Genomic DNA, 16,462 nt, shown 5'->3' on the forward strand with positions numbered 1-16,462 from the left:
TATTTTGTGGTAACTTGTATTGGTAAAGCTAATTTCTCTAGAGATAGAAAAGGAAAAAGCATGGACATAATGGGGTTGCGGTCTGTACATCTATCCACTTTCTGGAATCACTGATATAATTGAATTGGTGCGTATTGACACTCAGCTTGAGATATAACAGGATAGGTGTGGGGAGGAAAGGATGAGGAGATGAGGACCATGCTCTGAGTTTACAGCCTCATTAAAAATGGTGTTCATTCTCCAATCATTTGTAATGATGTGCCACACGGATACAACTAAGGGTTCAGGGAAATAACATGTCCTCTGTGATCATTAAGTGAGGTATCTTGAAGAACTTGGGGAAGATAAAAGGGGAGAGTGTTTCAGGAAGCAACAGGCTGGTAAGCAAAGGAGGCTGGACTCTTTGGGAAGCAAGGTAAATAGCTTGAGTAGCTGGGGAACAGTGAGATGAGTTTAGTTGATCGGTTAGATTGCAAGATGACTTTAATTGTGCCTACATTCAGATTTTATTGAAAGTCAACAAAAATGTACCAGCTTCTTCTGACAAAGAAAATATTCTAAAAACCCATCCTGTTTCTTACTATGTAAGAAAACACTAATGACAACTGTGGCTTAAAACAACAAGGATTCACCAAGTGATTCTGCTTATTTTCTATTTTGGCCAGGCTCGCCTTGAGTGGACTCAGCTGGGTGTGTTCAGGGGTTAGCAGCCAGATGTTGGCCTTCCTGGTTATCTGTATCTAATGATTGGCCCACTACCATTTGTGCTGACAGGGCTGTTGGGCAGTGGGCTTGTCATCCAGTTGCCTGGTCCCATCTTGTTTATGTGGTGGCACTTGCTGGGCTCTCATGGGCAACATGGGAGTAACCTTTGGGAAAATGGTTCAAGCCTTTGCTTTTATCATATCATGTCTCTGATTGCTGCATTGGCCAAACAAAGCAAGTTCCACATTGAGCCCATATTCAGGGTGAGTAGAGAGACTGCTTTTTTTCCCCCTCCCATATATTTTTATATGGTGCTGAGGATCAAACCCAAAACCTCACATATGCTGAGTCATAATCACAGCCCAAAAGACCATTTTTTGAAAGAAGCTGCCACAACATTTTGTCTGTTTTGTACACCCATTAAATATTGTGTAATAAATGAAGAGGATCGGCCTGCTGACTGTTGAGTTTAAAGTTATATCACTTCACTCAAAAAGTAATTTACAGACTAGCTGGCAGACTTAAAATTATATTTTGCATGATTCTCAAGTGTTTGTTTCACTAATGTATTTTTGTCTCTCCCATTTGCCTTAGCTTTATCTTTATAAAGAGTTCTCATTTTTGTTTAGTCTATTTGCAGATTATTAGGTCAACAAATGCCAACCCATCTAAAAAGAAAGACGTTGTTGACCAAAAAACAAACAAACAAAACTCTTCCTCCACTTGTGATCAAGTTATCTCGGTCGGTTGTGTTCGCACAGTTTAGGCAGTGGGTTCACTCTGTGAAGAGCCAAGAGATATTCCAAACAACTCCAGGTCCAGATCGGACTGGTTGGTTGTCTTGAGTTGTTCTGGAAGGTCACTTTACCACTGGAAAGGCAAGGAAATCTTGGGAAAAGGAAAAGTTACTGTTTATATGAAATTCCCTTGTGCTATAGAACACATGTAACTTTATGAATCTAAGAAATCATTCTGCTTATCACGTATATAATTTTTGGTTCTTCCTGGCACCAGTCCTTTTGCTACTCAAGTTAGCATAATGGAGGTAATGCTGAACTTATGAAAAAAACAATGTAAGTCTTGAGACTTTCCCTCTTCCCTTCAAAAAATGGGGGATGGTATAGGAAAGGGACTAGGCTAAGGTAAATGCTCTTAAATGCTAATTACCATGTGATAGGCTTTTTGGCAATAGTGAACACTCCCAGAAAGCAAAAAAAATTGAAGCAAAGTTGGAGTTCCAGAAAGCCCTGTCATGTGGTCAGGAGAACGAGAATACAAGTAACATTAACTGAGGGGAGCACCTCAGTGCTGCTGTGAGCCTTCATGCGGAGACAACCATGTCATGTAAGCACGTACCCCTGATGGTGAATTCTGGGTTAAGATATTACATGAACTCTGGTGCAGAGAGAAGGCAGCTTTGATAATACTCACTGATTTTTGGATTTGGCTCTGTCAGTATAATTTTATCTAAAAAGTTAAACCTAAAATTTACTGTTATTTTCAGGGCTATTTCATGCTGGTATAATTTTTTTTGTATTCTCTTTCTCTTTTATTAGTAGTTAAGCTCCTTTGAGCTTGGGGTACTCCCAGAGATGGGAGGCTAGGTAAGAACTCCCAGGACTATCGACACCATGATTTGTTGGACATGGTAAAGACCTCCTGTGTATCCAGGGAAGATTGAAGGGCCAAACACACACCATCTTTCATGGCCATCTTCTGCACCAAAGATCAGAGCCATCAGGTGTCCCTGGCAGATTTCTTAGCTTTGTGGTCTGTTGTTGTTTAATATGTCTTCGTCCCTTCCCATGTGGTTCTCTCCTGAGTCTGTCCCTTTGCTTACTGTTTCTACCACCTCTGTCTCTTACACATTCACTGTCAATTTTTATGCTCATAAGACTTGGGTTTGTTTTCCATAGTTTGGCATCTTAATTGGGTCTCATACTGGGCCACTAAGAGCCTCCTACCTGCAGATCTATGACTTCTGTTTCTCCCCAGCTCTCAGTTCAGAGTCTGAGTGTGGATCTGCAATTAGCTCAGCCTTCTGCCCTGGAAGCCTCTGGTGACACTGCACAGCCTGCCTTTGGATGGCTGCTTCAAGGCAGGAACTTACTCTGCTTTCACTCAGCTGTTGCCAGAGGACAGCGCCTTGTGCAAGCAGCTCCTTCTCCATAGATCATCATCATGTGTTTTCCTATAGAGAATGGGCTAGGGGTTGGAGGCAGCACTGAGACTGGGACCTACAAGTTGTTCTCACTTCATGCTTCTTACTCAATAGTTAATCGATTCTTCAGGCAGTATGGTTCTTCCACATGCCAGGCCAGAGAGATGAGCCACAAAATAGGATCTGATTCCAAAACCTAAGCTGTCAATAGAAAATATAAGAACATATGGGGGGCAATGATAAAGACAAAATTTATGGTAGTGATCATCTCTAGAGAAGAAATGAAAAAAAGTAATTATGCTGATAGTGTACTGTGACAAGTGCTGTGCCCATGGTACTCTCCGTACTAGAGGTATACGAGAAGGGATGCTGGTCAATGTGGACTCTGGCCCCACTCTTCTACATCCTCGATGTAACTTCTTTGTGCCTCAGTCTCCTCATTTTCTAAAGGGGACAATGAGAAAACTTGGTATAAGAGGTTGTATGGATTAAAACAGCTGGTTCTATCTGCATAAATGGGAGCTGCTACTACCAGTCATTTTCTACTCAAAGGCCCTGTTCCAAATGTTCCAGTGAGGGAGGCTTTAGCCAGGTGAAGGCTGAGGGCCAATTCTGGGATTAAATATTGCAGCTTCTGTTGCTCAGAGTATATCATCCAGTCTCTTGCAAACTCTCCCCCTCTGGCCTCTTGCCATCTGCTTTCCTATGGCTTCACTTGGTCACAGCTGCCTTGGATGTAACTTCCGATGACTTCAGCTTTCCAGGTGTATTTTCGGGTGCTACACAGTCCTGACCACTGATCCAGCTGGTAGCCATGATGGGAAGATTCATATGGAACCCCTGCCCGCTGGCACCTCTCTGGCTGGGAAGTGCCAGGGTGATTCTCCAGACATGGTTTTTTGAATTGCACTGTGCATCCCTCTCCGTCGCCACCTACAGATTTTACATTCCAACATGAAATGGTATCTTTTGAGGGCCTACCATGGCCCAGATGCTACTTGAAGGAAATTCATGCAGACATTCTCATTTAAACTATATGGTATCTCATGAGTTGTATGTATGACTATCCCCATTTTACAAAGAAGTAAACAGTGGCTTGAAAAGGTTAAGTGACTATCCTCACTAAAATTTTCTCATTGTAAGCTCTGTGCTCATTCCTTTACACCACTTTGTCCCCAAACTAGCTAAGAAACACTGCAACAACTTCCAAACACTGTAGGTGTTTCTAGAGAACTTACTATGAAAGATAAAATATAAAAGATACCGTTAAAAAGCATTTACCATGCTAGCTTGAATTTGGGAGATCTTTTTGTAGTGATAATTTGGGCTATTCCCTTTGTGTGCTGCAATGTGGCATTTGTATTATACCTTGAGAAACTTCCAGAAATAGGATTTGTAGGACCAGGTTGATACTGCCACGTGCTGAGCTTATCTGGGTAGCAGGAGACCTAGAGAAACTTAACTTTTGAATATTGTATTTGTAACTGTTGTTTCTAGTATGACTAAAATGGTTTATATATATCCAGGACAGACGATCTCGGAGTCCTTTAATCTTATGTTATAGGGATCAGTTAGGGCATGAAGAGAATGGATCTGGAATTTTACTGTTGGGTTTAGCCTGCATTTCCTTCTCCTGATTTTCTAGTGAAAATGAACATCGTTCACATGTTTATTGGATGTTTAACTTTGTTATTCAGTGAAATACCTATTATTCTCTGCCTGTTTTTTTTTTCTACAGGGTAGTTTATCTTTTTCATACTGATTTCAGGGTATTATATTTGTACAATGTATTCAAATCCTCTGGTTTATACATGTCATAAGTAGCTGCTTCTAGGCCATTGATTTTCTTTATGTGGTTTTCAATGTATACAAATTTTAAAATTTATATGTGTTTATCCAGTTTCCTTTTTCATCTAAATTTTTTTTTCTATCCTGGGATATAAAAGTTGTAAAGATTTGCTTTTTTCACTTAAATTAGCTAGAATTTTTTTGTTTGGGTGTGAGGCAGAGCTAGTTATATTTTACTCTTATAGCTAACAGTAGTCCCAGCAGCATTTGTTAAATAGTCTTGTACTTTCCTTGAAGATATGTACTGACATGTCATGATTCTTTATTCCATCTATATGAAATATACATTTGTACATGTTATACATAATTTATAACTTAATATAAATTTTAATATGCAAATCCAAGTAAAATATACATTTTAATTTTATAATGTATATGATATATATATGGTATGTATCTTGTATATCTTGAGCATCTATGTCCTGGCTCTACTCATTCCATTATTCCATATTTCAATTCATGCACTTGATCATTGTGGTTATAGAATAAATTTGATATCTAGTGGGACCAATGCTGTTTTGTTCTTGTTCAAAATTGTGTTGATTATTCTTGGACCTCAGCATGTAAAGTTTCATGAAAAGTCCTTTTGGGAAGTTGAGTTAGAGGTATGCAGAAATTGTATTAATTGAGGAAAAGAAGAATTGGTATCTTGACTGTATCTTTCTACTCATGAATATGATACAATTACCATGGACTTGAGTCTTTCATACATACTAGGCAAGTACTTTACCAATGAGAAATACTCCCAGCCCATATTTGAGTTTTAAAATGTTTTATAAGAATCTTTTTTTATGGTCATGAATTATGAGTTACATAATTCATAGTTAACTTATGGCTAACTTAGTAAGGTGTATATGAAAATGCAGTTGATTTTTGTATATTTTGCATGTAGAGACTTACTGGAATTGTTAATTTTAATAACTTGATCTCTCTACATAGCTGATAAAAGTTATCTGCAAATGATGGCATTGAATTTCTTAAGTTTTTTTATCTATTCTTCATGTATTGGCTAGGGCCATCAGAACAATGTCAAATATGAGCAATGATAGGAGCATCTTCATATCATTTCTAACATGCAATTACTTGGTGTTTCAGCTTTAAGAATAATGCTCACCACAATTTTTAAAAATGTCTCTGCTGAACATCCATCAGATTAAGAAAGTTTTCTTCTATTTTTAAGTTTGATAAAAGTTCTTATAAATAGGTGTACAATTTAAAGTTTTTGTTCTTTCTTTCCCTTTATCTTTGAATTTATTCAGTTTTATAATTGTTGGGTTGACTACTCATTAACTTTTGCTCTTTTTTAATATAAATACTTAGGCAATAGATTTATTTCTAAATATGTTACAAGCATCCTACAAACCCTGACATACAGCTTTTTCATTATGGTACCCTTTGTATTTTTTAGCTTTCTGTATTTTTCTTTTTTGACCTGAGTTATTTAGAAGTAAACTAAATTTTCCAACTATGTAAATTTCTTTTCAAATTTAGCTTTTTTTCAACTTGATTGCGTTATGGTCATGAGGGAACCAATTCTTGGCATTCATTCAAGATGGTCAGTTTTTAAAAAGTCTGTGGATCTAATGTATTTTCTCAAATTTGGGGTGCTGGGTGCATCTATCAGATAAAACTTATTAACCCTGTTATGTCTTTAACAATTTATATCAGTGTGCAAGAGATAATAAACCCCTTCACTTTAACTGTGGATTACATTGGTTTCATATAGCATTTAAAAACTATAACAGTAATTCACAGAAGACAGAGGTCAGATAGGGCAAGGTCTGAACTTATTTTACATGAAAGATAAATCTGTCTATGCCCAAGTGTCCAGGGTTGATGTAGAAGCTCCACTGTGAGCCTGGAATATAGGACTTGGTTACAGGGCCAGTGTTTTTTTTTTTTTTTTTCCCCTCCACTTCCTTCTCCACCCCAGTTGACAGCCACAGGTGACTCACCTTTTCTCCTGCACTAGAGGCCTTGTGTTCCCCACTCTGCAGGCATATTTGAATTCAAGTATTATTTTATCCCAGCTATATCCTTCAATAAATAAATTGAAAAAAAATACATTTCATAAATATTTATATCTTGGCTTTGGAAATTTTGTTGTTTCATAAATGAAAGCAACAACCTTCAGAGGCACAACAGATTCCCCAGATAACCCCTTTATTTGTCCATGGAGTTACCTGATTTTTCCCTTTCCCACCCATTCTCTGCTGACATTTCTTACGATCTTTACCCCTGTGATTCCCCACCAAAGCACCTACATAGCTGACATACCCACAATGTCATCCTTAGTGAATAGACCAGAGTGTGTGGTGTTACCAAGAGCCAGGGATCATTCTTTGAACATGGGAAATCATGGGAAATTCTTGATACAGGGGAAATTTACTTTATTTGCCTTTTAGACCATTGCTGTTCTCCTCATCTGTCTTCTCAACATCTTGTTTTAAGATGACACCATTGTTTTGAGGTTCCATATTAAAAAAACTGGTATATGGTGAAATATCTTTAGTACATAATAGAAAACATTTTTAGTTGGAAAGGTGATTCCAGGTTATCAATGTCTTAACATAGATTTTAAAGATATATATTTTTTTTATTTTATGCATTTTACTGAAATACTTTCTATTTATAACAATACCTTGTGATTGATTGACTACTATATGCCAAGCATATACCATGTTGCTTGGTATTTTATGTAACCACCTTTTTATCCTAGCAGTGCTTGAAGCAGATTGCATATCACCATTGACGGACAAAATTCCTGAAATCAACCTGAGACGCTCAATAATTTTCCCCAAGCAGTGCCTAGATACTGGCAGCCCCTCAGTTCTAACCAAGCTGCGACTGATTCCTGCTTCAGTACTTTTAACAGTCCAAGCAACTAAAACATGAACTCATTGTACCTTCAGGTCATCACTGAGTGGTCTTCTCACATCATCCTTTAGGCAGCACCAAGAGTCACTGGCGGCAGAGAGAGAGAGGTGGCGACAGGAGAGAGAAGAAAGGTTGCAGAGAATAGAACGGGAAGAGAGAAACAAATTCAAGTAAGAAGGATTTTAAGATTCTTTTAATAATGGATTGCAGCTCAAACCATCTGACTTGATAGCTGTGTATCAATACAGTGCCAAAATGTACAAAATAATCTATTTGTTTTTAATTCTGTGTATATCTTTAAGGAAACAAGACTTACCTACAGTAGGCTGGAACTGATTTGTTCTGACCTTTCTCTAACCATAGGGCAGGAAGATCCAAATACAATTAGGGATTTGTGTGTTACTGGGTTATCCATTATCCAAAATGGTTCTATCCAGGCCTTCCTGAGGACACAGAGGCTAATTGCCTTAATCTGATTTGCTGTTTCTCTCTAAAGGTCCTCATGTTTTATTCATATTCTATTGGATGCCTGGAAGAAAATGTTTTTCTTACTGTAGCAATCTTTAATATTATTTTATATATATTATTGTTACATATGTATTATATATATATATACTATATATAATATATATTATTTATGTGTGTATACGTATATAGCAACAATAATCCCACTTCATGATGGAGGAAAATTCATTCTGTTGATTACCCCCAACCCATTGCCCCTTGATTTCCTGGTCTCTGTCCAGCTTCAAGCATATTTCCCTGGATGGTGGCCTGTTATAGATTTCATGTCTTGGGTTGTCTTCCCCCACCAAGTCCAGTGTCCCTCCACTTCTTCCTCTGCTAGTTCACCTGTTCCCTCTTCTCTAGGACCACCTCCTTCCACCCCCTTCCCTGGTCTTCATGGAATGCAATCCACTTGCTGAATCTTTCCTTAAACACATTTTCTTCCTTTCCCTATCAGCTTACCTGCTTTCCATTTCTACTTTTCCCCATTTCTCCTACTTCTGTACTCTCTCCCCTTCATCTTCCTAGACGTCTCTCCTAGAACATCTACATGATCTCTTCGTTGCAACCTCTCACTATCTCTGCATCCTGTTTCCTTCCTTCAGTTCCTCTGGTAATTATTTCCATTGATCATTCTCAGTCGGATCAATAAGTGATATAAGGCATTGTCAGTGAGGACTTAACAAATTGAACAACTTAGTTTTTCTCCAGAAGCCAGCAAGAGTATGTGTAATTGTAGAAATGATAAAAATTGCTGGGTGTGGTGGTTCATACCTATAATCCCAGCAGCTCTGGAGACTGAGGCAAGGGGATCACAAGTTCAAAGCCAGTCTCAACAATTTAAGGAGGCCCTAAGCAACTTAGCAAGACCCTGTCTCAAAATAATATATAAAAAGGGCTGGAAATGTAATGTGGCTCAGTGTTTAGGCACTTCTGGGTTCAATCCCCGGTTCCAAGAAGAAAAAATGATTGTGAAGTTGTTAAGCTATAACTCACTATTTCTTGGAAACAGATACCCCAAGTTCATGGGTGAAATGCTAATCCTGGCTTTTATAAGAGTGGGTGTATGAATCACATGAAGTAAAGCATTGCTGCTTTACCATACTTAAGTGGCACACCCTGAGCTGTCATACTTCTACTGAAAGATATTGGAAACATCATCCCTGTATTCACATTTCTCATGAAGTAGTTTGAAAAACTGGTCTTTTCTGTAACAACTTATCTTTAAAACTCCTGGAACTAGTTAAATGTTTCCTGATTTATGGCTTTCTGAAAAATCTGCATACTTTGCCACCAAATAGCAACAGGGAATTTGACTGAAAGATGTGGAAAATTCAGAGATTAGCCTACATACCCCAAATTTTTTATTGGTACCCTATCTTAAAATGCCGTCAATGTTGAGACAAATGAAATTGGCACATTGTTTCCTGTCACTCCTATTGAATCACTGAGTGCACTCATAAATCATGGACAGAATCCAGAGCTGAAAGCTCTGAAAGAGCAGGTGAATCGAGGGAGGAGACGAGCATTTAAAATTCCACCAGGGAGAGTTCATTATTTTTCTCCAGTATCACATGACATGACCTCAGTAGCAACCCAAAACTTAGAATTGCAAATCAATGTGGACCAAAAGAACTCCAAAAGAAGCCCTCTTTTCCTGGACTGAGGCACAGACAAAGTAGTTCCTAAGGGTCAGAGTAGAGAAATTCTCCGTTTTTACTTTTTTCTATTTCTCCTGGCCCAGCTTCCAAGCAGTATTGTTTCAAAGGCACAGGATAGCAGTAACACCCAGGCAGGAGCCTACACTCTGAGAGGAGAGCCTATCCCCTGTCCAGCAGAGCAGTGGCCTGGTGACACTAGGCAAATCATTTTCCTGTCTAGCCTTCTGCTGCTGTTTGGCTGGATAAAAGTACAGTCAGCAAAGTATGCAACAGAGCAGGGCAACTAAAGCCACAAGCTTTGACTGAAGGACCAGCAAGGAAACCAAGGAAGCCTGAAAGTGTTAGTCGCAAAGAGCAGGGAGATCGAGTGAGCACTCCTGAGCCCATCTCTGATGTGTGCAAGTGAAGGCTCTGAACGTGAACCACATACCACAGCTTTTAAAAACTAAATAGAGGACCATCACCCAGGTCCCTGACTAGCCAATGGGTGGTGCACACAGGGCCTGATCTTAGTAACACTAAAAGTGGATGCAAACTGAGCTAATATTGGAAACAACATCAGAAGGCAGGCCAGAACTCACAGGCTGAACCTATCCTGATTGTCTGCTAAAACAAAAATCAAGATTGTTTTTGGTAGAAATGCCCAGAAACTCACTATAGGATATTTAAAATTTATAGAATACAATTCAAAATAACTTGTCCTGCAAATAACAGGAAAAAAGCATTTTTAAACAATATTTTTATTCTAGATGGTCAATAATACCTTATTTATTTTTATGTGATGCTGAAGATCAAACCCAGTGCCTCACTTGTGCTAGGCAACTCTCTACCACTGAGCCACAACCCAAGGAAAATTTTAACTCGAAGAGAAAAGATAATCAAAAGATAACCACAAAATGAAGAAGATGTCATAATTATTACAAAAGACTTTAAAGTAGCTACTGTGAATGTGCTTCAAGAAGTAAGGACAGTTGGGCATGGTGGCAATGCCTGTAATCTCAGCAACTTGAGAAGCTGAGGCAGGAGGATTGAAAGTTCAAGACCAACTTCAGCTTTAAGGCTTTAAGTAACTTGGTGAGACCCTGTCCCAAAAAATAAAATGGGCAGGGGATGTGGCTCTATGGTAAAGCACCCCTGTGCTCAATCCACAGTACCCTCCCCCAACAACAACAAAAAACAGTAGGAGACAAATGTACTTGAAACAAATAGATATCTCTGCGAAGAAAACAAGCAAAAAAAAAAAGCTGTATACATACATATAGAACTTAAAAATGTTTTAAATCAAAATGAAAAAATTACATTAGCTGAGCAACAGAAAAGAAAGGAGTCGGTGAACCTGAAGGTGGTACAGTAGGAATTATCTAATCTGAAAACGAAACAGAAATTGAAAAATATGAATAAGGGCCGAAGTTGTGGCTCAGTGGTACAGTGGCTTGCCTAGCATGCGTGAGACACTGGGTTCAATCCTCAGCACCACATACAAATAAGTGAAATAAAGGCGTTCTGTCCATCTGTAACTACAAAAAAATTTTTTTTAAAGTATGAACAGTTTTTGAGACCCATGGAAAACACCAAAATGTCTAGAATTCATGTGTAGATCCCCGGGTATAAGAGAATAGGAAAAGAATGTATTGTAATATATATTGAGCCCCTTATGTGTGACACATGCACACAGAGTTGAGGATTAGAGTTGGATACCCTGCCATAGGAGATTGTTCATAGCTGTCTGCCATTTGCTCTTGGTTCCAAATGATTTTCACTTCTCATTTAAGAGAGCAGACATACCCAGCAGAATGACTTTTTTTTCCGGAAAGGAAGCTAACATCAGGGCAGAGCATAGGCAACTCAATTATAATAGCTGCGATTCCATATTCTGACAATGAATGAAATGAGACCTGAAAAAGGATATAGGAAGAGCTTTACATGGTGGTCTCTAGTGTTATCAGAAAGGCCACCTCTCACTGGTTTCATTAACTTAAATTGTTAACCTTTCTGTGGTTTTCTTTTGTTATTTTTGTTCCTTATCAGTTGTTTTTGTTGAATGTGGTTTTAAGTTTTCAAGGTTATGAGAAATTTTATTTCTTGTGTGGAAAAGGATAATGTTTATAAGTGATGACCAATCTGAGTCCTAGTTGCAGCCCACCCCCAACCTACTTCAGTCTTCATGAAGTACTGTCCCTTTTAATCCAGTTAGGGACTCTATTCAGTTAGGAATAAATACTAAGCTCCATCATGAGGGTCACTGTAGAAAGCCATGTCTTGATTCTCCAGGAAAATAGTCCACTGAGAGGTGACTAACCAAATAGTCTTAAAATCAGATTTGAGTTGGAACTTGATCAAGAGAAAAACAAAAAGTTGAACAAAGATGGGCATCATATGGCTACAAAGAATGCATGAAGTCAGAGATCCTAACATTCCCGACCTAGAAACTGAGAGTGTGATGATGGGGAGAAAGAACCCTGGACTGTGGAAGGAGTGTCCAAACTGCAGAGTATAACACAAATGGCCACAACCTTTGGGCACACATTGATTGATTTTGTGTGTATGGGGTAGGGGGAATTGAACCCAAGAGTGCTTTACCTCTGAGCTACATCCCCATCCCTTTAATATTTTTGAGAGAGGGTCTCGGTTGCTGAGGCTGGCCTTGAACTCGGTGATCCTCCTGCTTCAGTCTCCCAGGGTGTTGTAATCACATGTGAGCACCACCATGCCTGGAAGAAGTTTATTTCATGAGATGGATATGATGGAACTACTGGAGCTCAGTCAAATATTAATTACCTCCAATAACTACTGCTTACTCATAGTCACCACATTTTTAAATGTATATTTTAAAACTTCTCTTCCTCCCTCACTACTTACCTTTTTTCCCCACAGAGTAATAGTGTTGCTGAGTGAATCCTATATTTTTGTTTTTTGATGTCTTTGTGATTTTATTGAAAATCCATTGTGTTTAGAACTTTAAAGTACAGCCTTTAAACTTTAAAAAATTGAACAGCATGTTTTTTTCACTTCTAAATAGCAGGCTTTCATGATATCCTGTTAATAATAACTTTGTAATTTTATAAGCATCTAATTTTATTATTATTTTCCTTCCCCGTTTGTTCTGCATATTTCTATTAGCCGAGAGTATTTAGACAAAAGAGAAGAGCAAAGACAAGCAAGAGAAGGAAGGCTGGTATCTCTTCTTTCCCATTCTAACCAAATGGTATGTGACTTTGCATTGTTACCCAAGCATGCAGAGGAGACTGTGTTCATTAAAATATTAACTTCTTCTAAGGCACCTAAAGCATTGTGTAACTGGCATGGGGGGGGGGTGGGGATGGGAACGGGTGCCATAGTTGTGTAAGTTTTTCCAGGTAAAGTTTTATCATTTAGTGTTATGGTGGAATGCATGTGTGCTCCTCTCCAAATGAGCACATTACTATTACCTTACTGACACATAGTACATGTATTGTCACTTGTCACTTAACTGCTGGGATCTGTCCTTGAGATTACTTCTATGGGACCATTGTTGTATATATCATCCATCAATGACCAAAACACCATTGTGCAGTGTATGACTGTTTGACATGGCATGGACCACCACTGCTCAGCCCAGGTTAGATACCTTTAGCATGTGCTTCCATATCACTTCATTGCCATTCCTTCAACAAATATTTGAGCACACACATAGTAAGGGGTGATAGACACACCCGAGACTCTTGCTGGTTGTGCCTGATCATACCCCCGTCTCCTGAGTTGCACCCAGCTTCTGAGTGTTGGGAATTATGCCTGGTTTACCTTGCTTCCCCCAGTGCCCACCACAGTGCATGGCATGTAGTAGGCACTTAGGAATGTTATGTAGAATAAACAAATGAGCAAATGAACCAGCAGCTGTATTTTAAGATATTCAAGCTGTAAGCTAGCTTATTAATTTCAGTGGAAGCAGGGCTTGAACCCCAATAAAAATAGTTAGCGTACTCAGTGTTTGATAAATGTAGGTAAACAAAAAAAAAAAAAAAACTGGTTTTAGACAAGTTTTTACCCTCTACACTGTACAGACTGCAGTTGTCACCTCTGCCACCAGATGGTGTTACAGCATGGAGAGACGGAAAGGCTCATTTTACACCTTTTGTATTGGAGCCAGCTGGGAACCTAACAATTTCTGGACTGTGCCAATAAGATGTGGAATCATGCTAATTTTTTAGACACCATCAGCTAAATAGATCAAGACAGTCTGAGCAGAGTGGAGACTGTCTGTGCTCAATTAAAAAATTAGGTGCTTAAGTCAGCCTCATAAATAAAACTACAGCAATGCTTTATTTTCAACATTCTATTAGATTATTGTCATCCTAACTACCAGTTGTGGCTAGTAAATTCAGAATGAAAGATGCTGGTAAGGAAATAAGAAACTTCTGTTTCTCTAACCAGTGTCTGTTTATAACATGGGGTGGGGGTGTATAAATTATACTCCCTCTTACTGAAAATATTGTTGACTTTCTGCCCAGGCTTAAGGATTTTTTTTTTAAAGTTTTTCCTCCAGAGTCTATACTTTGAGCTTCCTACAACTTGACCATCAGATTATTTAGGCAAAGCTTGACAGCTCCTGGGGAAATGTCAAGGTGTTTTGTGGTTCAGACTGACTTCAGAATTTTTCCGAACCATTGAAAAGCCAGGGGTGGTTATTTGCTGCTCTTTTTTCCAATAAGGGCTTATGCCTGGCAGACTTGTGTAGAGGAGTTGTCAATCCTCTCCTCCCCTATTTTTCTCTGCCTTTGGTCCTCAACCACAAGCTGCCCATCTGCCTGGGTTGCCTTGGCAGGTGCAGGAGCAGACTCCCCATGGCCCCATGAGGGCTCCTTCCCTCAGCCCACATTGGGGTATCACAGAAGTTTGATAAAAAGCAGGCAATAATTTTCCTTTGGTTTGGATCAAACACTTTTTTGGGTAGTTTGATTCTTGAATTACCTGGTGATAATAAGAGTGAGGGAGAGATACTCTAATCCCTATTTGGAAAGTTTTGAGTGTTCCTGGTAATCCAGGAAATAATAAGATCTCCAAATATAATGAAATTTGGAAATAAATGGAGCAACTAAGTGGAGATCAGAGGTAGAAAGAGGTTCAGAAATAAGAAAGGAACTCCACCTATTAACTCTATCTTGAAGAGGGGCGTTTCCAGGATTTAACGACTCTTAATGAAAAGTCTCAGAGAATGATGGCCTGAGTCATGACCAATGGTTTTGGGGTTTGTGTCATGTTAGTTGAAGAAGATAATCATTGTTTTGCTATGTTGAGGTCCAGTGACCATCCAATTAAAATAAAATTTATCTTTCCATGATTTCAGACAAATTTTATTGACAGTGATAGACCAGGAATGTTTCTATGGAGTTGCTGCTTCTAATTTTTTAAAAATAGAAAAGTTTTTATATGATATGATCCATTTTAAGGGAAATGCATGAATTTTTCAGAGAGTGGAGTGGAGTATAATGAGATCCAATCTGGGGACATATTGGGGTGGAGGTGGGGTAGTTGGTACATCAGTTCAGCCTAGGTTTTTTTTTAGTCTGAGGGGGGAGCTGGGTAGCCGGATCCAAAGAGGAAATGCCACCTGGTGAGCATGGCTTTCAGAAACCAAGCACAGGCAAGATTTAGGGGCTGGTTTGGGAGTTTGGAACTTATACACAAAAGTCAACAATGAAGCAGTGAGAAAGGATTCCGAGCATTGCTTAAAAGGACTGAGAATAGAAGTTAGAGGAGCCAAGCTTGGGAGAGTTTCCAGGAGGAAGGAAGCAGGAAACATTGTCGGTGACTAGATATAGGTTAACCTCAGGTTGGGTTTCTACAGAGTCCTGTGCAAAAAACCTGAGCCACAACTCCAGCCCTGCCATCAGACCCTGGTGGATGCTGGGTTTATTCCAGCAGTTTATTTACCTTTCTTGTTTATTATTAATTCTGTTACTAGAGTTTTTAGCACATGAAAGGGACTCAGCCAATGTCCAGTCAATAAGTGAAAAGATGAATGAGCAAACAGGATGAGGCACAATGAGGAGAAATGGGAATGTTTAGATGAAGGCAGCAAAGGTGGAAGGTCTGTGCCTGGGGCCATGCTCTGTAGCCTGGAAGCCACACCTCCAGCTTTGCACAGGAGGTTCCCTCATGCTCTGTTCATTGCTGTTGCTTCATGAGGCAGTAGACACATGACAGCCACTGCATGGGCTGATGGGCTCCCCAGATCAAGTGTGTTTGGGCCCCTGAATGCTGGGGCTTTTAGTCTAAGGGAGAAAGGGGCAGGCAAGGAAGGAATCTAAGGGAAGGCCATGATATGGGTCCAACTTTCTCTCCAGGGCTCCAGAGGACCTGTGGGCAGGAGGGTCGCTCAGCTGTAACTTCTCACTGCTGGCTACTGTGCCTCTTTCCATGAGTACCAGCCCACCACCCTCACCCCTGATTGCTATCGACAAACACTGCTGCTCCTCTTCCAGAAAAGTTCAGTGCTATTGTGAGTGCACAAATGACGGAGTCAGGGAGCAGATCTCAGATCAGCAAGCTTCTCTTTATTCAGCAGCGGGGTCAATCGGACAAACACCTGCTGTGGCTCGTTTTCAGGGATAAAATGGCTGCTGGCCGCCAGGTTCTGGGCTTTATATACAATCTTAGCAGAGCTAGGCCATGGGCGGAGTCAGTCACTTTTGGCAGGGCTCCTTTGGGGGTCAGGGGGTCGGGC

General features: G+C 39.5%; 1 long non-coding RNA gene across 1 annotated transcript in view; it reads left to right on the forward strand.

The window, feature by feature from the left end:
* The window catches only part of LOC308631738, a 33,383-nt gene extending 20,453 nt beyond the window's left edge, over positions 1 to 12,930 (forward strand). The window contains exons 3-4 of the long non-coding RNA XR_014018326.1: positions 7,627 to 7,761; positions 12,880 to 12,930. This is a non-coding gene — a long non-coding RNA (uncharacterized lncRNA). The remainder of the gene's footprint in view (positions 1 to 7,626; positions 7,762 to 12,879) is intronic.
* The last annotated feature ends 3,532 nt before the right edge of the window (positions 12,931 to 16,462 follow it).

Source organism: Spermophilus citellus (genome assembly GCF_964194105.1).
Source record: "Spermophilus citellus genome assembly, chromosome: 12".
Taxonomy (NCBI): Eukaryota; Metazoa; Chordata; class Mammalia; order Rodentia; family Sciuridae; genus Spermophilus; species Spermophilus citellus.